The following is a 22470-nucleotide window of genomic DNA, read 5'->3' as shown; positions in this document are numbered from 1 at the left end:
TAGAGTTACATTTCAAATATAATTTGTAAGACCTTAGAAACATGGAAGGACATTTTAAAAATCTCAGCCAAAGCCTTGCATTTGGGTAATGCTAGAAGCATTACAACAATAATTTAAGCATTTCACATTTTAAAATAATAACTTTCTAGTTCTATTTAGGTGTTTAAGTGGGTTTTTTTGGTTACATTTTAAGAAATTCATTGGGAATCTTGTATTGCTATGTTATATTTTTTCCCCACTTAAAAAAATAAGAAATCAGATTCTGGCAAAAGAATGCATGCAGAATTCTGACTTCGGGATGGTCAGTCCATACATACTCCTGTAAACCTTCATGTTTATGTACTCATAAAACCTCATTTAGCTCACAGAAGTGGTTTTGACTATTATTACAAATATATCAAAGCAACTGGTAAAGACCTGAATAGTCAATGCTCAAAACCTGGCTGTTTTAAATTCATTGTAATAAATATCTTTGGCTTAGAGATCTACATAATTCTTCACACAGGTAACTCTCCCTTGGCAAGGTGTGAATACAACTATGGATTTTGCAGGAAGAGTTGCATAAAAGGAGAGTTTCCAAAATATCGTAGTCAGTGGAACTGTGGTAAAAATAAAGTATGCTGTGCTCGGCCTAAGGACTTGAAATTTACACGTCCTGTTCATAAAGTCTTTCTGCCGCCTAAGAATTGACAGCCATCAACTACTAAGAAACTATAAACTACAGTAAAAATTTCACACCTGATGCTGTTTGAATATTCCAGCCTCTGTCTCCTGACATAGGATCCCGCGTTCACTAAAGCAAAGAAGCTTCTTCTGTGTCAGTCTTTTCTCTACATCCCACTTCCTGCTCTCCCTCCATTCAACAGAGTTTGCCAGGGCATCACATCTCCACAGCACCTGCAGATGCAGGGGGGGAGGCAAATCAGATAATAGCCAGGCACAGTGAGAGTTCGTCCAAAACACCCGCTGAGCACAGATGGGTGGAAGTGGTGTCATCACTGAAGACAGTTCCCAGTCCACACACCCACAGTCTGCCTGTGGTCATGATCATCAAACTTTCATTTGCATCAGAAACGTCCGTAGGGACTGCTAAAACACAGACTTCTGGTCCTCCCCTCCAGCTTCTGATTCTGAGGCAGAGCCTAAGAATTAGCATTGCTCCCAAGGTGCCAAGTGAAGCTGGTGTTGCTGGTGAAAGAAGCACAGCACGACAACCACAGGTCTACAACATGGCACAAGGGAAGCCCTCCTCCTACAGACTGAAGGTGTTCGCTGTGCATTTTTGGAATGGTCAGTCACACAAAGGCACTCCTACAGAGTGCTTTCATGTTCACCTTCCGACTGAATTTTCCTACAACAACCATGGGATGTAGGTATTGTGAACTCACTTCAGAGAAGAGAAATATTGATTTGAGATATTAATTAGAACTGAGACAAACTTAGTTAACTAGTTAGAGCACTCAGTCAATATGCCATAATATATCCAATTCTTTTCTCTACCTGGAAATCTACATTCATGTTAATTGCCAACTTCGCAAAGTTAGAAGGGAGATCAAGGATCTCTGGAGTGTGGCCTAAATACCAGGGTTGGCACTCATGATTAGTAGCCATAGGACTTTTCCCTAAAGAGCTCTGACAACACAACTCAGAGAAGATAATGAGAATCATACATCATCTTCATTTATTCTGTCTTTACCAGGAGACAGGCCTCTGCCTCCTTCAAGAGACACACCTATGCTCCATGTCATTCATTACCTAGGAGATTTGAGGGGTGGGTAGACACAACCAGCAGGATATCGCTGCCTTTTGTACTCCGGCTAGCATGGCAGGTAGAACTCGGGAACTCACACAGGAAGGTGGAAGGACAGAGCCGCTCACTTCAGCACAGAAGAACAGAGAAAAAGTCGTAAGCTTTAGGGTCAAATATCTATGAGGTCATTCATGGTCCCACTGTGTATTCAGTCTTGGACTGTGGACAACTGATTTCCCATCTTTGGGCCTAAGTTTCTGAACTGCAAGAACAACAAAAACATTGACTCCCACTCAGGCTACTTCGAGGGTTGCTCAAGTAGTTACCTTCAAATTTACTCACATCGTGGGGACTTGGCTAGCAGGTGGCTGATTCCCAGATGAGGAACAGAAAGGTACATTTCCCGAGGGCCCTGCCCACTGGACCACAGCTGCTCTCCAGGTTATGGATGATGAGAAGCCATGTTTCACCTGGGAGGAAGTTCATTACTATGCAGAGAAGAATGTGACAGAGGTTAGGATGATAGGATCTCTTGGAACAGCTACCTGGAGTTTGAAAGGCTCCCGGTAGAACTCACTGTGCTTTCTCCTTAGACACCACCTTGATCACCACCTTGAAAACATCTTAGAGCTGGGAGCACAGCAATTACAGGTGAGGAATGAAATCTTAGTGCTGCAGCCTGAAACTTGTCTTCTTGCCTTATGTCCATTCCTTCTTCATCCCGTGCTTGAACTTAGGTGGAAAAAAATCTCCCCTGCCTTGGGGTTTGGTGGAGAAAAGGGACCATCATTGTATGAGAACCCACAATGGACTAGGCACAATGATGCACAAACTTATTAAATAGAAGCATTATGTAATAATTACAATAATATTGTTAAAGCTAAGGACAGCAGAGCAAAATATTTCTAGATTCTCCCCTACTTTTTCTTACCATGTGGTCTCTACTGCAATTTCCGCATTGGTAAAACAGATATAATCACATGCCTACCTCCTAGGAGAAGTCTAAAAATTAAAATATATAAGGAATACAGAACATCACAGTCTCTAGAACCCATGAAACTGTGAGACATGTAGACTTAGAGAGGTGTCAGTTATTCCCACTGAAAATATGAAAAATTAAGTAAAGTCAGGCACACAGAATACTGAGCACAGTCTCTGGCACCTATGAGATGCTTACAAAGAAGGAAATCTTACCTTTGCAACAGCATGGATGGACCTGGAGAGCATTATGCTAAGTAAAATAAGCCTGTTAGAGAAAGACAAGTACCGTATGATTTCACTTATATGTGCGATCTAAGGAATAAAAGACACTAACAAAATAGAAAAAGACTCATAGATATAGGGAATGGACTGACAACTGTCTGAGGATAGGGGACTTGGGGGTCTGCTGAGAAAGGTGAAGGTGTTGGGAACTGCCCTGCCTGGTTTCAGAAGCTGCAACCCCTGCATGGCCAAGGCTGGGTGAGTGACCTTTGGACCATAAGCCACTAAAGAGACAAAGGTTATCTCCCTGGCAGGGGTGTCACCTCTGCTCCTTTTACTTCATCCATAACTGGCCCCCAATGCTTGATTGGTTAACCAATGACAGGTAAGATTCCCCAAGTGGGGAATGACATAAGACAGGCACAATCACAGAGAGGCCCCAGGGAAGGACTTGGGGGGCTATGGCAAAAGGGATGATGGACCCTCGCCCCTCAGCTTTGACATAGCCTGAGTCCTCATTCTGTCTGCAAGAAGTCTCCTAATCTCTTGGCTGACTTACTTCCCCTGCCTGACTTAAGCCTGAAACAATGACAGAGGGCGGGCAGCCCAGTGCTAGAAAGGGTGGGTTCCCTGGGTGATCAGGCCTGAGAAAGAATATGTAAAATCCTGTGAAACCTGCTTTGCTAAGAGTACTCTCAATTAAATGATAAGGTCCAAGCAGGAAATAAGTTTGTTTCCCAAAGTTTTATAGCCCTTTAGCTAACAGACCCTGACTCAAAATAGGCCCTTGTAGTTCTGTGTATGCTATCTATTGTTTTATCCTTACTGCCTGACAATGATTAATGAGCTTTACCTGTATTCCTGTGCAAATTGAAAGCCAATAAAAAACTGTCAAGGCAAGGATCAGGGCACTCTCCCCTTGAGAGAGTGGCCCTGCCATCCCTTTTCCTCCACAGGACTCAGTAGTTCATGTGAATTTGTCTCGTATCTCATCCATAACACCAAGGACACTGTGTGCTGGTGTCTGTGTCATGAAGGGATTAAGAGGAAAAAAAAGCCTCATTGACACAGACAATAGTATGGTGATTACCAAAACGGAAGTGGGAGTAGGGGAAGTAGAAGAGGGTAAAGGGAAGATAAATGGTGATGAAAGAGACTTGACTTTGGGTGGTGAACACAATACAATATACAGATAATGTATTATATAAAACTACCTGAAACCTATTTAATTTTATTAATCAGTGTCACCCCAATAAATTCAATAAATTCATGTATTTTAAAAGTACATGAATGGACAGGCAACTGTAATTGAACAACACTAAAATAATTTAAATTAAAAAACAAAACAAAAAAGTATACGAATGGGGACAGACTCAAGGATGGAGAGCAGGATGACAGCTAGTCGGGGTGTGGTGAGTAGGTGGAGGGATTGAGCAAAAAGGAAAAAGGACTCATGGACATGGACAACAGTGTGGTGATTGCTGGGGGGTGGGGGGTATAGGGGACTGAGTGGTAATGGAAAAGAAATACGATAAAGATTAAGTTTAAAAAGTATGTGAGGTATAGGTTATTACCATTTAAAGTATGAAAAATCTGAGTTCATGAGGGAAAAGAATCTTGAATAAGAACAAACAACCAAAGCCCTGGCTGGCGTAGCTCAGTGGATTGAGCTCAGACTGCAAACCAAAGCATCACAGGTTCGATTCCCAGTCAGGGCACATGCCTGGGTTGCAGACCACGGCCCCCAGCAACAGCACATTGATGTTTCTCTCTCTCTCTCTCTCTTTCTCCCTCCCCTCTCTAAAAATAAGTAAATAAAATCTTAAAAAAAAAAAAAAGAACAAACAACCACACTGGGGAGGCAGTCTCGTCTGCTCCTAAGGCCACATATCACTTACCCACCCAGTGCTCATCCCGAAGGCATCTTCAAAGCCGGCTTCAAACTTCTTAGCTTTTCATCTTGCATAACCACATAGTCCTCAAAAATGGGCTCTGCAAACCATGCACATTCATATTGTGCATATTCAGGCTCCAGTGTCTTTGAATAAATTAAATGAGAACCCTGCCTGGTGTGGCTCAGTGGACTGAGTGCCATCTTGTAAACCAAAGAGTGGCTGGTTCGATTCCCAGTCCAAGGCACATGTCTGGGTTGCTGGGGCAGGTCCCCAGTAGGGGACGCTTGAGAAGCAACCACACACTGATGTTTCTCTTCCTCTCCATCTCTAAAAATAAATAAATAAAATCTTTTTAAAAAACAAAAAATAATAATTAATTAAATGAGAATTCTGTTTCAATGCTCCCTGGTATTTGTCTTTAATATGATATGTTAACCACACAGAACAAAACCTATGGTAGTGTGGTGGAGCTTTGTCCAGCAGAGCTCGTCCCCGCTCGTCACAGATGAGAATAAGTCTACCAAGACATGATCTGCTTGGGGAAAAAAGGTAGCCAATCTCTCAAAGGGGAAAGGCCTTGAGCCTATTCTTCAATGGAATTTTACTAGATTCAGTTTACACAGCAATACAGGTAAAGCTCATCAATCATTGTCAGGCAGTAATGATCAAACAATAGATAACATTCAAAGAACTACGAGTATAGGAGACCATTCTGCATGGCATGGGCCCAGCTCCCATTCGGAGATGCACAGGACCCACACCCACTGATAGGTTCTCCCATGGGGAATCAGGCCTGCGTTGTACCTAGACTGCTATGAGACTTGCTTTTGCTAAAACTCCCTCACACTGAGTTGAGGCAGCAAATGCTTACTGTAACTTCCTAAAGTCTGTGCTAAACCTCCCCAGTACAGACTGTAGCCAGTTCAACCATTTTTCCCTTTGTATTTGCAAATATCCTTTTTCTGTGATGTGACTAGCAACATCCTCTCCTTTGTTTTCTGTAAAAGGTAACCACCTAAAGTGAATCTGTGCATAGTAAATGAGGACCATTATGTAATGTGCCCAGAAAAGCAATGGAAGCTTGTCAAGGCAAGGGCCAAGGCTTTTTCTCCTTTTGAGAGAGAAGCCATGCAGTCCCTTTTCCTCCACAGGACTTGGTAGTCCATGTGAATTTTTCTCAACTCATCCATAATGCTGCTATGAACCGGGGTCCACGTCATACAAAGGCTTATTCTGAGTCAGGATCGGTTAGCTGAAGGGTGATAAAACTTTGGGAAACAAACTCATTATATGCTTGGACCCTTATCAGAAATTTGAGGGCATTCTCAGCAAAGCAGGTTTCACAGGATTTTATGCATTCTTTCTTAGGCCTGATCACCCTGGGGAACCACCCATTCCTGCCCAGGGCTACACAGCTCTCCAGCATTGTTTCAGGCTTAAATCAGGCAGGGGAAGTAAGGCAGCCAAGAGATCCAGAGACTTCTTACAGATAGAATGAGGACTCAGGCTATGTCAAAGCCCAGGGGTGAGGGTACATTACCCTCTTTTTCTATAGCTCCCCAAGTCCTTTCCTGAGGGCCCCTTCATGACTGTACCTATCTTAGGTCATCCCTCCATTCAGGAATCTTACTTGTCATTGGGTAACCAGTCATCCACCTGGGCCCAGGCAAGGTGAAGTAAAGGGGGCAGAGGCAGCACCCCAGCCAGGAAGATAAGCTTTATCTCCTTAGTGGCTTATAGTCCCAAGGTCTTTTACTCAGCCTTAGCCATGGGGGTTTACAGCTTCTGAGACCAGGCAAGGTGGTTCCCAACATGGTAAATGCACAAAAGATAAAGACAAAGGAATTACGGCATCCTCCCTACAAAAAAAAGAAATCACAAAGGAAGACAGAAAGAGAGGAAGGAAAAAACAAAGGACCTAAACACACTCAGAAAACAATTAACAAAATAGGAATAAAAGTCTTTATTTTATCTATCAATAATTACTTAATATAAGTGGATGAAGTTCTCCATTCTCCACAAAGTGGCTAAGTGAGCCAAGAAAAAAAAAAGCCAACAATGTGCTGCCAAAAGAAGACTCATTTTAGCTTTAGGAAAAATATAGGCTGAAAATTAAGGGATGGAATAAGAAGTTCCATGCAAATGGTAAGCGAGAGAGAGCAAGAGTAACTACACCTACATCAGATAAAATAGATTTTCACTCAGAATCAGTCATAAGAGACAAAAGATCACTATGTAGTGAAAAAGGAATCAATTATAATTAAGAGGACATAACAACTAAATATATACACACCCAAATACATATGCATGCAAAATTGGAACCTAAATATTTAAAGTGAATAGACTAACCAAAAAACCAAGAGTGAGGGTTCATATTGACACAATTAACTGATAACACAGAAATACAAAAGATTAGAAGAGATTACTGTGAACAATTACATGCCATCAAATTGCATAACTTAGACAAAATATGTAAATTGCTAGGAACATACAACTTACCAAGACTGAATTATGAACAAATTAAAAATCTGAACAACAAATAATGCCTAAGGAGATTGAAACAATAATTGAAACCCTGCCAACAGAGAAAAAAAACAGAAACAGATGTTTTCAAAAAGCTGTTGATTTCTACCAAACATTTAAAGAAAAAATTAATATCAATCCTTCTCAAACTCTTCCAAAAATTAAAGAGAGGGGATCTTTCAAACTCATTATATGAAGCCAGCATTACCTGATACCAAAGCCAAACAAAGATGCTGTAAAACAAACAAACAAACAAAAAACTACAGGCCAACCTTGTCTGGTATGGCTACATTGGTTGGAGCATCACCTCATAAACCAAAAAGGTCACATATTCAATTCTGGTCAGGGTACATGCCTGGGTTGTGAGTTCAGTCCCCAGTCAAGGGGTGTATATGAGAGTCAACTGATCAATGTTTCTCTCTCACATCAATATTTCTTTCCCTCTCTCTCTCCATCCGTTCACTTCTCTCTAAAATCAATAAGCATGTCCTCAGGTGATGATTAAAAAAACAACAACTACAGGTCAATATCTCTGATACATACTGATGTAAAAATTCTCAACAAAATGCTAGCAAATAAAATCCAACAGCATGTTGGATTTTACACAATAGGATCATACACAATAACCAAATGGGATTTATCCCTGGGATGCAAAGATGGGTCAACAGACAAAAATCAATTAATATGATACACCACAGTAACAGAATTAAGGATTAAAACCATAAAAATCATTTCAAAAGATGCATAAAAAACATTTGACAAAATTCAAGACCCTTTCATTCTCAACAAGCTAGAAATAGAAGGAAGGTACTTCAACAAGATAAAGCCACATTTGAAAACCCAAGAGTTAACATCATACTTACTTGTGAAAAACTGAAAACATTTCCTCCAAGATCAGGAACAAGTTAAGGATGCCCACACTCACCACTTCTATTTAAAGTAGTACTGGATGGGGGTGGGCATTTATGGGGTGCAGAGATTGAGCAAAAAAGAAAAAGAACTTATGGACATGGACAACAGTGTGGTGACTGCAGGGGGGAGGGGGACATAAAAGTAACAAATGGTAATATATAAAAATAAAATGAAATGAAATTGTATTGGAGTGCCTAGATAGTGCAATTAGGCAAGAAAAAGAAATAAAATGCATCCAAATGGAAAAGAAGTTAAATTGTCTGTTTGCAAAGGACATAATCTTCCATGTACACTATCCTAAGAACACCAATAAAATCTTGTTAGAACTAATAAATGAATTCAGTAAAGTTGCTGGATACAAAATAAACATACAAAAATTAGTTTAATTTGTATACACAATGAACTATCTGAAAAAGAAAGTAGGAAACAATCCTGTTGGGAACCGCCCTGACTGGTATCAGAAGCTGAAACCCCCACCTAGGCTTAGGCTAAGGGAATGCCCTTGGAACCGTAAGCCACCAAGGAGACAAAAGCTTATCTCCCTGGCAAGAATGCTGCTTCTGCTGCTTTATTCATAACTGAACCCCAAAAAGCTTGGTCGGTTAGCCAAAGATGGGTAAGATTCCCCAAGGGGGGAACAACCTAAGGCAGGCACGATCACTTTGGGAGGCCCCCCAAAAGAAGGACTTTGGGGGCTGCAGCAAAAGGGGGTGATGGGCCCTCGCTCCTCGGCTTTGACATAGCCTGAGTTCTCATCGTCTGGGAGAAAATCTCCTTATCTCTTGGTTGCCTTAGTTCCCTTGCTCCACCTAAGCCTGAAACAATGACAGGGTGGTACAGCTCTGTACTGAAAAGGGTGGATTCCCTGGGTGATCAGGCCTAAGAAAGAATATGTAAATTACTGTGAAACCTTCTTTGTTTAGAATGCTCTCAGTTGAATGAGAGGGGTCCAAGGAGGAAGTGAGTTTGTTCCTCAAAGTCTTACAGCTCTTTGACCCCTACTCAATAGACCCGCAGAGTTCCTTGTTTTCTATGGTTCCTTACTTCCCCCTAATGAGTACTGTACTTTACCTGAATTATTATGCAAAATGAGCCCAATAAAAGCAGGTATGGACCTTAAATCGGCGCGCTCCCCACTAGGGGGGGGTGGCCATTTCGTCCCTACTTCCCCACAGAAACTAGTCTTGTCTCTGTGCATGTTTTTTCTCATGTGTTTTTCGGCGAGCCATCCACAGCGTTCCGTGATCACTGCTGGCCGGTGACCCACGCGCATCACAATCCCACTTATAATAGCACCAAAAAGAATAAAATGCTTGGGAATAAACGTAACTAAGAAGGTTAAAATGTTGCATACTTGAAATTATAAACAACATGAATGAAAGTAATTTAAAAAGATACAAGTGGAAAAATATCCCATGTTCATGGATTGAAAAAAATAATATTGCTAAAATGCCCATGCCACCCTAAGGAATCTACATATTTAATGCAATCCCTATCAAAATATTAATGAAAATTTTTCACAGAAGTAGAAAAAAACTTTTCTAAAATTCATATGGCACTAACAAAAGACCATAAACAGCCAAGCCAATCTTGAGGGAGAAAAGAACAACAAAGCTGGAGTCATCACACATTCTGATTTCAAAATATATCACAAAGCCACAGTAATTAAAACGGTATGGTACTGGCATAAACACAAACATATAGAACAATGGAACAAAGTAGAAAGCGCATAAATAAATCCACATATATTTATAGTCAACAAGGGTGCAAAGAATGCACAATGAGGGAAGAATAGTCTCTTCAACAAATGTTGAAAAAATGGGATATCTCCATGCAGAAATATGTAATTGGACTCTTGCACCATACACAAAAATCAATTCCAAATGGATGAAAGACTTCACTATAAGAAATTATAAAACTCCTAGTAGCAACATAAGGAAAATGTTATGGTCTTGGCAGTAATTTCATAGACATGACACCAAAAGTACAGGTAACAAAAGCAAAAAGATAAAAGTGGACTACATCAAACTAAAAAGCACAACAAATGAAACAGTCAAAGGAAATTCTGGTCAAGAGGGAAATATAGGTAGACGTGCTTTGCCTCCTCATGCAATCCCATCTAAACAGTCAATGAGAAGCACCACCTCAATGTCCTTCGTCAGTTAAGAGATGCAATAGGATGAAAACAGCTGCAACTATGGGCAACTGGTGATTGGCAGCTTCATCACAACAACGTGCCTGTTCATGCATCATAAAAGGATTTTGTAGAGTGCTTTGAACAGTGGAAGAGACACTGGGAGAATTATGTGAGGTCCCATGGTGCCTACTTTGAGGGGGACTGAGGTGTAATGATTCTATGTTCAATGTTTCTAGTATCTTGTACCTTCAATAAATGTCTCTCTTTTGCATAGCATGTGCCAAATGGCTGGATACTTTCTGGAGAGAACTTGTACACCTACTCTGTCACTCGGTCATTCCACACTTAGGTGTTTACCAAAGAGTAATAAAAGCATTTGTCCAAAGATTTGCACACAAATGAGCAATGGCAGCTTTATTTTTTTTTGTAAGCAAAAAATGTCTATTAAGAGGTGACTGAATTAAAAATTGTCACACATATCTATAAAAAAGAATAGGAGGCAAGAAAAAATAAACAATAATACACACAACAACATGGATGAGTCTCAAAATAATTGCCCTACACAAAAGAAGCCAGGCAGAAAAGGATGCATATTGTATGATTTACTTTACAGAATATTCTAGAAAATGCAGTAAAGCTATAGGGAGAAACAGCAGATCAGAGTTGTCTGGGTATGAGAGAGGTGAAGAGGTATATGCATAATGTTGATTCTGGTGATCGTTTCACAAAGGCATAATTTGTCAAACTCATTAAATTGTACATAATAATTAGTGGACTTCCATGTACATCAATTTTGTCTCACTAATTTTATTTTATTTTTAAAGATTTTATTTATTTATTTTTAGACAGAAGAGAAGGGAGGGAGAAAGAGAGGTAAAGAAACATCAATGTGTAGTCGCCTCTCGCACACTCCCCACTGGGGACCTGGCCCGCAAACCAGGCATGTGCCCTGACTAGGAATCAAATCAACAACCCTTTGGTTCACAGGCTGGTGCTCAATCCACTGAGCCACACTGGCCAAGGCATGTCTCACTAATTTTTAAAAAGGAAAATTGAAACTACTCACACAGAATAAAATCTCTATGACCTTAAGGCTTCCATTCACAACCCACAGGGCCACTCACAAAAAAAGTTTAACAACACAAAAATCCTCTGTGAATGCCTGACTCAAACTCATTCAGAACACTATTATTAGCGTGACATCTGCCTCAGTCTTTCAGTTAACGCACTTACTTCCATACAACACACATAACATCCTTATATAAATTAGAATCATTACTAAAAATGTTGCATTGCAATGCTGCTTTTTCACTCAAAAATACATTTAGAAAGACAGAATCTGCTGCACTCTTAAGAGATACACAGCATTGAATCACACGGCGCACTTCACTTTATGACGTGCTATCGCTGAACTCAAGTGGGGGCTTGAAGACATCCGTGTACATACATCTCTGAGCACCATTTCCTTAAGAAACACATTCTAAACTGCCAGATTATCAGCAAAGTATTTCTCCATTCAACAAACAATTGCTTAGGCACTCCCCCATGCCCAGAGCTAATATAAAGGGAAAGAATAATATCTAATCAGTGTTCAGAAAATACATTTCCTTTTACGAGGAGAGACATGCAGGTGAACAGTAACAGAAACACTCTGGTAGAACCAACACAGGGGACAGTGGGAAACAGGTAGGAGTACCCAGCCTTGAGGAAATCAGCATAAATTCTTCCTGTGTCTTCCTCTCCAAGTTGATATACCTTGCACCTACTTTTCTCTTTCTCTTCCCCCCAAGGCATACCTAAAATAGAGCTCTTAAAGAGTGATGCCTCAATGGAGCCGCTGACCAATGGACTGAAGTCCTGTTTGACACCGTGTCCTATATTCTCCTGCTTCACTGGCCGAGCCCAACCCCACCTGGGGAGGACAATAAAGGCCTGTGCTCAGAGTCACGCTGCATAGAGTTCTGGACTCCAGAGCACCCACTGCCTGCCTACTGCCTTTCAGGAGCCATGAAGTACCTATTACTCGCTCTTGCAATTTTTTTGCTCCTGGCCCAGTTGGTTTCAGGTAAATAGAATCTTGGGGAAGAAGAAACATCAGTGGAGAACAGGGTCCTGCCCATGGAGTCCCTGTTATCAAACTGGTGATGGGGGCGGTTCGGGGCAGGGCTCTCACAAGAGACTGGGATTTGCTTCCCTTCTCCCACACTCCTCTAAGAGACCCCGAGGTTCTCGCGGTGCAGCAGTGTCCATGCTGGGAGTTGAGGGAGGATGGTGAGGAGCTGAGGACAGAGATGATCCTGACTTCCCAAACTTCCCTCAGGGCTATCCCTGAGGGCCGGCTCTGTCAGCCCCGCCTCACTGCCCTGAGTGGGGCACCAGCTGTCACCTCCTTAAGTAACTACTCTGTTACTTCTCCCAGTTGTCTTGGTCTTACACAGAAGGTCTCCCTTTTAAAAAAACAAAACAAAACAACAACAAAAAAACAATTCTTAGATGTGATTAACAGAGAGGGGAAAGTTATTTCTAAATATCTATAGAACCATAAGGTAGAAATGGGAAGAAAAATATTCTGAATGAATGGGGCAGGGGGGATTCAAGACTGCCTGAAGTCCTGTGTCCAATTTTAGCTTTCCTTGAAGAAGCCCTCCTTCTTTTGAATGAATTCTATAGTTCGTATTTACAAAATTGAGACAGGAACACTGGAAACATTTTAGGAATACAGAAATTGGCCGCCATTTCATCACTGTTTACGGTTTTTAAACTGCAGCCAACTGAGGAGCAAATTTGTAATCTGCCATTTTTAAATTTAAGAATGTACCAGGGAAAGGTTCCCCAGCCTTTAAATATTCCTAGAACATACAATTTGCAGTAGATGCTTATTTTTTTTGTCATATTTGTGTAGCAATGTTAACTTGGAGAATCCTTCATTGTGTACCATTTGGGTTGTTTTTCCAGCGTGTCTCTATGATAAATAACATTGTGTGACCCTGTTAACATATCGTGGTAGGGTTCTCTGCTTGTACGGGTAAATTCAGAAGTTCCATCGCGTGGTCACAAGGTAATAAAGAGAACAAGAATGTATTGCCAAGTGATACCGTTAGTGTGTTACTATTTTCAAACTTTCTATTTCTTTTTGTTTTTGCAAATATTTTCTAATATATTGGTTACTTCTAAAAATGTTTATTGATTTGAGACACAAACATTTCATTTTCATGTTGTCAAATCTATTGGTGTTTCCTTTACATCCTTAGAAAGTTCTCCGTGTTAGTGTATTCACCATGCTTAGAGTTTTTTGTTTTGTTTTTAAGTTTAAATATTTTATATTACTCCTATCAGAATTTATTATAATTTTCCTTTCCTGGCTTTAATGAAAGCAAACTCATCAGCATCATTTTCATAGTCTGCTTCTTTGCTTATGTCACTTTTGAGAGAATTGCTACTTTTAACAATTTTTCTTGAATGGTGAGCTGAAATAATTTTAAATGAACTTCAATAATTGAAACTTCTTTTACAGGTTTTATTACTCTGCTTTTTACATTGGACTAATCCCCATATTTTATATATGGCACAAACTTTTTTGAGGTAGTTTTTCAATGAGTGGAGATTGTACTGTATAATAACTCGACAGCTGCCTCTACAGATGGTGCTTCATGTTCTCTAGAATTTGCAGAACTGGGTGCAGGAGAAAATTAATAACAGTATGAGGGGTGCCTCAAAATGGTTCAGATATCTCACATCCTTGAAATTCTGTGGGCTTAGATTGCATGATTTCTCCCTCTTGTCTCTAGAACATCGATGGGGCACATCACGTACTCACAGGGTGCACCCTTTCTAAACCAAAGGCCTGAGAAAACCCCTCAGTTCCCTCTCCAGACAAACACAAGCAATTCAGGATTATTCGGTAAAATGATCTAAGTCTAACCCAAGATCTAGAGGCACTGGAAATGCAAACCTTTTGCTGTGCAGAAGCATTTTAGTCTGAATATTATTTACGAAAGTCTCATTTAATCCTCAGAGGAGGATTATGAGGTTAAGGAATAATAGTAGTAGGGTAAGAGAACTCAAAAACGATTGCTCTCTGCTACATCACATTGGTTTTTTTTTTCAGTTTGTAGCACTTACCACAAGCTGTAGTTACTTTATTTATTCATTTACCTGTCTCTTTTCTTTCCCCGCCTCCCCAGTGTAAGCTTCTTAGCACTAGCCTTTCTGTTCATTGTTTATTCCCATCATCTTGCAGGGTTCTTGACATGGTAGACACTCATCATACATTTGTTGGTTGAATAGAGGGAAGTGAGTTAAGCAACACAGGACAAGGTGAGAAAGAATTCCAGCATCTCTTCAGGGCCTTCTGTGTGTTATATACCATGTGATGAGAACATTTACTATATATGTGTACCTGCAAACCATTGCCCTAATGAATCTTTGCTAGTAGACTGGCTTTTGGTTTTTCATTTCCAAACTTTTGTAGCATGTATTTATATCTCAATAATATATAGTTATAGCTATGTATCAAAAGATAGATATATACCTAAAATTATATTTAACAAGACAATATATAAGACATATCCAGAGTTACATTTCAAATATAACTTGTAGGACCTCAGAAACATGTAAAGACATTTTGAAAATCTCAGGAAGTATCCACAAAAGCTGTGTGTGTTTGTGGGACAGTGAGAAGCACTAGAGCAATTATTTGAGATTATATTTTAAAAGTATATGTTTTTTTTACTTCTATTTAGGTGTTACTGTGTGTCTTAGTTACATTTTCTGAAACTGAGTAGGGGTTTTGTATTCATAAGTAATGGTATGTTATATATTTTACCACTTGAAATAATGGGAAATAGACACCTGGCATGTATTTATATAGAGAAACTTGATTTCAGAAAGGCTCATACACATGTGTATATATTCATAAAACCTCATTTAATCCTCACAGCAGGTCTTCGTGATTAGGAAAAGCGTGATAAAGCAACTGGTAAGGGACTTGATTAATCAGTGTTGAAGAAACTGTTATTATCTTTATCTTTTGTGACAGAGCTCTGATTTACATGCTCTACGTAATTCCTTTATGCAGGTAACTGGTATGTGAAAAAGTGTGCAAACAAAAGTGGAAACTGCAGGGCCAACTGCAGACCTGGAGAGGTGCCGATAGTGCCCCCTACCGGAATGTGCAGCAAGGAAAAAACGTGCTGCGTTCTGAATGGCAGAGAGCTCAATCCTATTCTCTGTATTGGCGCCGGTAGCCCCAGTGGCGGCGGCGGTGGTGGCGGTGGTGGCGGCGGCGGCTCCGGGGGCTCAGAGACTACAGGTACATCAGGAACCCAAACACCGTCATCTACCACAGCCGGGGTGGCTACAGCACCTGGGGCTTCTGCAGCAGCATCTGCGGCATCTGCGGCATCTGCGGCATCTGCAGCGCCTGCGGCATCTGCAGCGCCTGCGTCGACTGTAGCAAAGGCTGACGCTAGCACTACTGCTTGAGCATTCTATCCTCTGTCTCCTGACACAGGAGCCCCAGTTTTCATTAAAGCAAAGGGCCTTATTTTGGTGTCGGTCTTCTTGCTGTTTGGCACTCTCCCTCCACGCAACAGTGTTTGGAAAGGCACCACACCTCCACAGCACCGGCAGTTCCACGGTAGGGAAGCAACCCAGAGAGAGGCCAGACACAAGGGAGGGTGAGTCCAAAACACACATTTAAGGACAGAAGCAGTATCACCCTTGAAGACGGTTCCCAGCCCCCAAGCCCGCAATCTGCCCCTAGCCGTGAATATCAAACTTTAAGGTGCATCAGGAACACCTGGAGGGACTGCTACAACACAGATTTCTGGGCCTTGCTTCCAGTTTTTGATTCTGCGGTAGAGCCTGAGAATTAGCATTGCTCCCAAGTTCCAGGATGCCGATGTTTCTTGTCCGCACTTTGAAAACCACTGGCCTGTAATACGGAATGATTGAAGGCCTCCTTCTACAGATTGAAGGCATTTCCTATGTATTTCTGATGTGGTTAATGAAACAAAAGCATTCCTACAGAGTGCTTAGTCGTTTTCTTATGAGATTTCCCATAACAACTGCAGGGTATACATATTATGACCTCACCTCAGAGAAGAAGAAACTTGATGTATGGGAGTGGGGGAGGGTGGAATCCAAAATAAACCAGAAATTATCTTTTGAAGGGCAGACCCCTTGTAGTACAGGCTTCCCCCCACCACCCACCCCGGAGGTGAGTGTCCTAGGAATTCATCTGCATCAGTGTACCAGCTGGCATTACTGTGTTTGGCTTCAGGGAATTGTTTTTGAAGACTTTCCATGCGTTTGCCCATTTCATGATGGATGATGTAGGAGCACACGGGCCCACACTGTGCTGAGTGTTCAGCCATTTTTGACCAAAAACAACATGACCCCCATGCCCCACCCTCCCTAGTCACCTGATTTCGCCCCAAGTGACTTGTTTTTGTTTCCCCGGATGAAAAAAGTCCTCAAAGGAAAATGTTTTGCCGATGTGGAAGAGGTGAACAAGAACAGCAGAAGCACTAAGACATCAAAATCAACGAAGTCAAAAACTGTTTTGAGCACTGGAAAAATCTCGTTAGGTGTACTGCATCAAATGCAGAGTACTTTGAAGGTGACTGAAGTGTAAGCATGTAAGAATAAATACACAATTGTTATAAATTCTGGGGCTTTTTGGGTCCCCTCTCATATGAGCATTAGGACTGGAACACGTTTAGTTGACTCCTGAGAGCAATCTGTCACTACACCTTGAGGTCCCATTTGCTCCTCTCCCCGGAAATCCTCAGTCATAGGTTCCAACTTAGACAGGATGGAAGAGCAAGATCTCCCTAGTGTGACCTGAAAGGCTAAGACAGATGCCCACCTTGAGCTGTACGATTTTTCCCATAAGCGTGCTTCCTGTGCCGATGAGGTCAGGTGGAGCATCGCAGTCGTCCACCTATGCCGCAGGCTCACTTCTCTGACACTTGGAAGGGGAAAAGAGGAAACACAGCTGCTGCCACTCTCTGGACACCTCCAGCAGTCATGTTTCCATAGTGTCACTTTCCCGACCTATGGAAAGACAGGGTTGGACCAATGTCTTTCTCCTGACCCTTGTTACACTGCTGTCCTTCTGATTCTGTAAATATAAGCTTAGTTTATGCCTTGTGGGGTCCACTTCACTTGTGCTCTCATTAGAGGCCAAAGACTTAGTGCAGAGAAAACAAACAAACAAAAAAAACGACTAAAAATGGTGATGGAAGGGTTATCTCCACTATAAAACCTGAGCCGTGAGTGACACTGCAGAATGCTTTTCTTTCTTCACTTAATTACTAATCAGTAACATGCGGTTACTAACAGGTCCATAGGCACCTACCACCTCTCATACGCACCACCGCTTCTATTGCACCCGCCAGTGTGAAGATTCAGCCCTTACCACCTGCTCCAGGATTGCTGCCATAGCCTTCCTATTGAACGTTCTGCATTTCTTACACACACATACACATCCATCCTTCGCAGTGACAGCAAGTCATTTTTCTCACACGAAGCTACTCATTAAACCCCCTCTGGCATCACGGCCACAGCATCCTAGCCAAGATGTCAGCGCAGCCTTCACTGTCCTTCACGTTCAGATCTTAGACTCCATTTCCTCTGTCGTCGCCTGTCACTCTCCCACAGGGCTCCCTACACTTCATACCACACACTTATTTGAAGTGACTGATTTGAACTCACTGGAATGCTTCTGAATTTGAGTTTTTGGACACATGCTTTTTTTCTCCACTGTAGCCTGCATGGAAAAATCTTTACTCTCTTCTGGATGGCATTGATAATCATGTTGCTTCGCCCAAAATGGAACCATCTCCACTTCTTGTTCTCGATTATTAGAGGACTTCTCCGGAAGTTTTCGTCACGTCACATCCCATTCTGTATGTCTGCTTGCGTGTCTTCTCCTCTACTCGACTTCAAAATTGTATTCAAGGAGAATAACTTTTTCAATTTCTACTTCTCCCCTCATCCTCTAACTAGATTCTATAGTAATATCGGTTGATTAGAGAGTCTCTTGAGGACCTGCAGAATTTGGGGATGTTACTGCAATTTCACCTTCATTTGTTCTGGATCTAGATTTTCTCCAGAAGGCTGACCTCTGCCTCCTTCAAGAGACATGTCATTCATTACCTGGGAGAGGAGATTTGAGGGGTGGGTAGACACAACCAGCAGGATATCACTGCCTTTTGTACTCCAGCTAGCATGGCAGGTAGAACTCGGGAATTCACACAGGAAGGTGGAAGGACAGAGCCGCTCACTTCAGCACAGAAGAACAGAGAAAAAGTCGTAAGCTTTAGGGTCAAATATCTATGATCCCGCTGTGTATTCAGTCTTGGACTGTGGACAACTGATTTCCCATCTTCGAGCCTAAGTTTCTGAACTGCAAGAATAAAAGTGGGAGAAAACATTGACTCCCACTCAGGCTACTTCGAGGGTTGCTCGAGTAGTTACCTTCAAATTTACTCACATCATGGGGACTTGGCTAGCAGGTGGCTGATTCCCAGATGAGGAGCAGAAAGGTACATTTCCCGAGGGCCCTGCCCACTGGACCACAGCTGCTCTCCAGGTTATGGATGATGAGAAGCCATGTTTCACCTGGGGGGAAGCTCATTACTATGCAGAGAAGAATGTGACAGAGGTTAGGATGATAGGGTCTCTTAGAACAGCTACCTGGAGTTTGAAAGGCTCCCGGTAGAACTCACTGTGCTTTCTCCTTAGACACCACCTTGATCACCACCTTGAAAACATCTTAGAGCTGGGAGCACAGTAATTACAGGTGAGGAATGAAATCTTAGTGCTGCAGCCTGAAACTTGTCTTCTTGCCTTATGTCCATTCCTTCTTCATCCCGTGCTTGAACTTAGGTGGAAAAAAATCTCCCCTGCCTTGGGGTTTGGTGGAGAAAAGGGACCATCATTGTATGAGAACCCACAATGGACTAGGCACAATGATGCACAAACTCATTAAATAGAAGCATTATATAATAATTACAATACTATTGTTAAAGCTGAGGAAAGTGTAGAAAACATGTCTAGGTTCTCCCTTTACTACTTTTACTCACTATGTGGTCTCTACTGAAATTTTCTCATTGGTAAGACATATAATCACATGTCTACCTCCTAGGAGAAGTCTAAAAATTACAATCCATAAGGCACATAGAACATCACAGTCTTTGGAACCCATGAAATTCTAAGGCATGTAGGCTTAGAGAGGTGTAAGTTATTCCCACTTAAAATCAGAGCATAAAAGCTCTGAGATGAATGGAGAAGAGGATCTTGCATAAACCCAATCACATATCAAAGGCAATTCTGTCGGCTTCCAAGGCCATAACATTTCTCATCCACGTCGTGCTAATCCTGAAGACATCCTCAAAGCTGACTTCGACTTCTTTGGGTTGTCATTGTACACAGCCACACAGTGCTCAAAAATGGGCTCTGCAAACGATGTAGAATAATCTGGATTCCAGAAGGACATGAGAGGGAGAAGGAGACAAAGTTTATTTGGAGAAATAATAGCTAAGAACTTCCCAAACCTGGGAAGAGACTTGAACAACCAAGTTCATGGAGCTAACAGATCACCCTATTATCTCCATGGAAAAAGACCTTCTCCAAGATACATTATAATAAAACTATCAAAAATCAAATATAAAGAAAGAATCCTATAGTACCAAACCCTACATATACTATGGTTTTCCTGTCCATGCATATTTATGATAAAATTTAATTTATAAATTAGACACAGTAAGAGATTAACAATAATAATTAATAATAAAATAGAACAATTACAGCATTATATTGTAAGAAAAGTATGTGAAGGTGGAAAAAAGAAGGAATCCTAGAGGCAGCCAGGAGGAAAAAAAGTGTATTCAAGGGAACCCTCATTAGGCTATCAGCAGATTGCTTAGCAGAAACCTTACAGGCTAGGAGATGGTAGTATGACAGAGTCAGTGTTGAAAGATAAAAATTAGCCCTGCCTGGTGTAGCTCAGTGGATTGAGTGTGGGTTGTGAACCAAAGGGTCGCCGGTTCGATTTCTAGTCAGGGCACATGCCTGAGGTGTGGGCCAGATCCCCAGTGGGGACCATGTGAGAGGCAACCACACATTGATTGTTGCCTCTCACAACAATCAATGTGTTGCCTCTCACACATTGATTGTTGCCTCTCCCTCTCTTTCTTCCTTCCTTCTCCTCTCTCTAAAAATACATAAATAAAATCTTAAAAAATAGCAGTGAATAATACTCTATGCAACAAAGTTACCCTTCAGATATAAAGGAGAAATGAAGACTTTCCCATAGAAACAAAGCTGAGCAATCCAAAGGGTCACTGGTTCGACTCCCAGTCAAAGCACATGCCTGGATTGCGGGCCAGGTCCCCAGTGGGAGACACATGAAAGGCAACCACACATTGATGTTTCTTTCCCTCCCTTTCTCTCTGTCTAAAAATAAATAAATAAAATCTTTTAAAAAATAAACAAACCATCCAATTAGAAAAAAAAACAAAAGGCATGAGATACTTCACCAAAGAGAATATTCTGATGGCAAATAAGGACATGAAAACATATTCAACATCAAGAGCAAGTAGGGAAATGCAAATTAAGACCACGAGGACATACCATGGCCCACCCCCAGAACAGCAAGAATAAAATACAGTGATAACCTGGAGCACTGGCAAGGATGGGGGAAAACTGAATCTTTTACACACTGTTGGAAACAATTTAAAGCGGTACAGCTGCTCCGGAAAATGAGTTTGATAGTTTCCCAAAACAATCAAAGGTACACTTATTACACAACCCAGAAATCATCCTCCTGAGCATTTATCCCAGAGAAATGAAAACATGTCCACCCCCAAAATATCTGTCCAGTCCACAAATATGGCAGTTTGATGTGTAATGGCTAAAAACTGGAAATAACCAAAATCTCCTACAATAGATAAATGTTTAAACAATGTATATACATGCCAAGACTACCACTCAGTAAAAAAAGAAACCTATTCTGCCTTCATTTTTCCTATGCACTTGCACACAATTGTCGCTCTGACTGGCACACTCTGCTCCGTGTGGCGGACTCCTGGTCAGTCTTCAAGGCCCCATCAAATCTAACTTCCGTGTGCAACTTTCACTCTCCCTCTCAGCCTAAAGCTACTCCTGGCTGAAATTCCATGGATTTTTGTAAGTATTTTCATTTAAGAAATTATAAGGCATTTGATCTTTTATGGTTTATCTTCCCTTGAATTAGACCCGAGGGCTAAGACGATCTGATTCATCTTTGTTTTCCCCACAGCAAATTATACAGCTCCTGATATGTTAGGGACAGACAGTAAACACTAATAAAATAAACAAATGAAGTCAGACGGGCCAGGAGATGCTTCTGGAGGTCACATCACCATGGCTGCCCGAGGAGAACCCCACGTTCAGTTCACACTTGTGTTGGTTGGTGACGGTGGGCTTGGGAAAACCACATTGGTGAAACGCTATCTGATGGGTGAATTTGAGCAGTATGTAGCCACCCTGGGCATGGAGGTCCACCCCCTGGCACTCCACACCGACCGGGGGCCCATCGAGTTCCACGTGGGTTCACAGCGGGGCAGAAGTTCGGCAGGCTGCAGGACAGGACGGCTACCACATCCGAGCCCAGTGTGCTGTTACAATGTCTGATGTCGCTTCGAGAGTTACATCCAAGAACGTGCCTAACTGGCACGGGGATCTGGTACGAGCGCAGGAAAACATCCCCAGCGTGCTGTGTGGCAACAAAGTGGATATTCAGAACAGGAAAGTGAAGGCAAAATCAATCATCTTCCACCGAAAGAAGAATCTTCAGCACCACGACATTTCTGCCAAAAGTAATGATAGCTTGGAAAGCCTTCCTCTGGCTTGCTAGAAAAGTAACTGGAGGCCCTCCCTTGGCGTCTGTGGCCATGCCTGCTCTTGCCCCACCGGAGGTTGTCACGGACCCAGCGCTGGCAGCGCAGTGTGAGCACGACCTCGAGATGGCTCAGACCACCACTCTCCCGGACGAGGACTGA

The 22470-nt window shown here is 41.8% G+C and overlaps 1 pseudogene; it reads left to right on the top strand.

The window, feature by feature from the left end:
* Nucleotides 1-21797: 21797 nt before the first annotated feature.
* LOC114507031 lies at nt 21798-22470 on the top strand (annotated as a pseudogene).

This window comes from Phyllostomus discolor, chromosome 9 (genome assembly GCF_004126475.2).
Source record: "Phyllostomus discolor isolate MPI-MPIP mPhyDis1 chromosome 9, mPhyDis1.pri.v3, whole genome shotgun sequence".
NCBI lineage: Eukaryota > Metazoa > Chordata > Mammalia > Chiroptera > Phyllostomidae > Phyllostomus > Phyllostomus discolor.
This window is presented reverse-complemented; position numbering and strand designations above follow the sequence as displayed.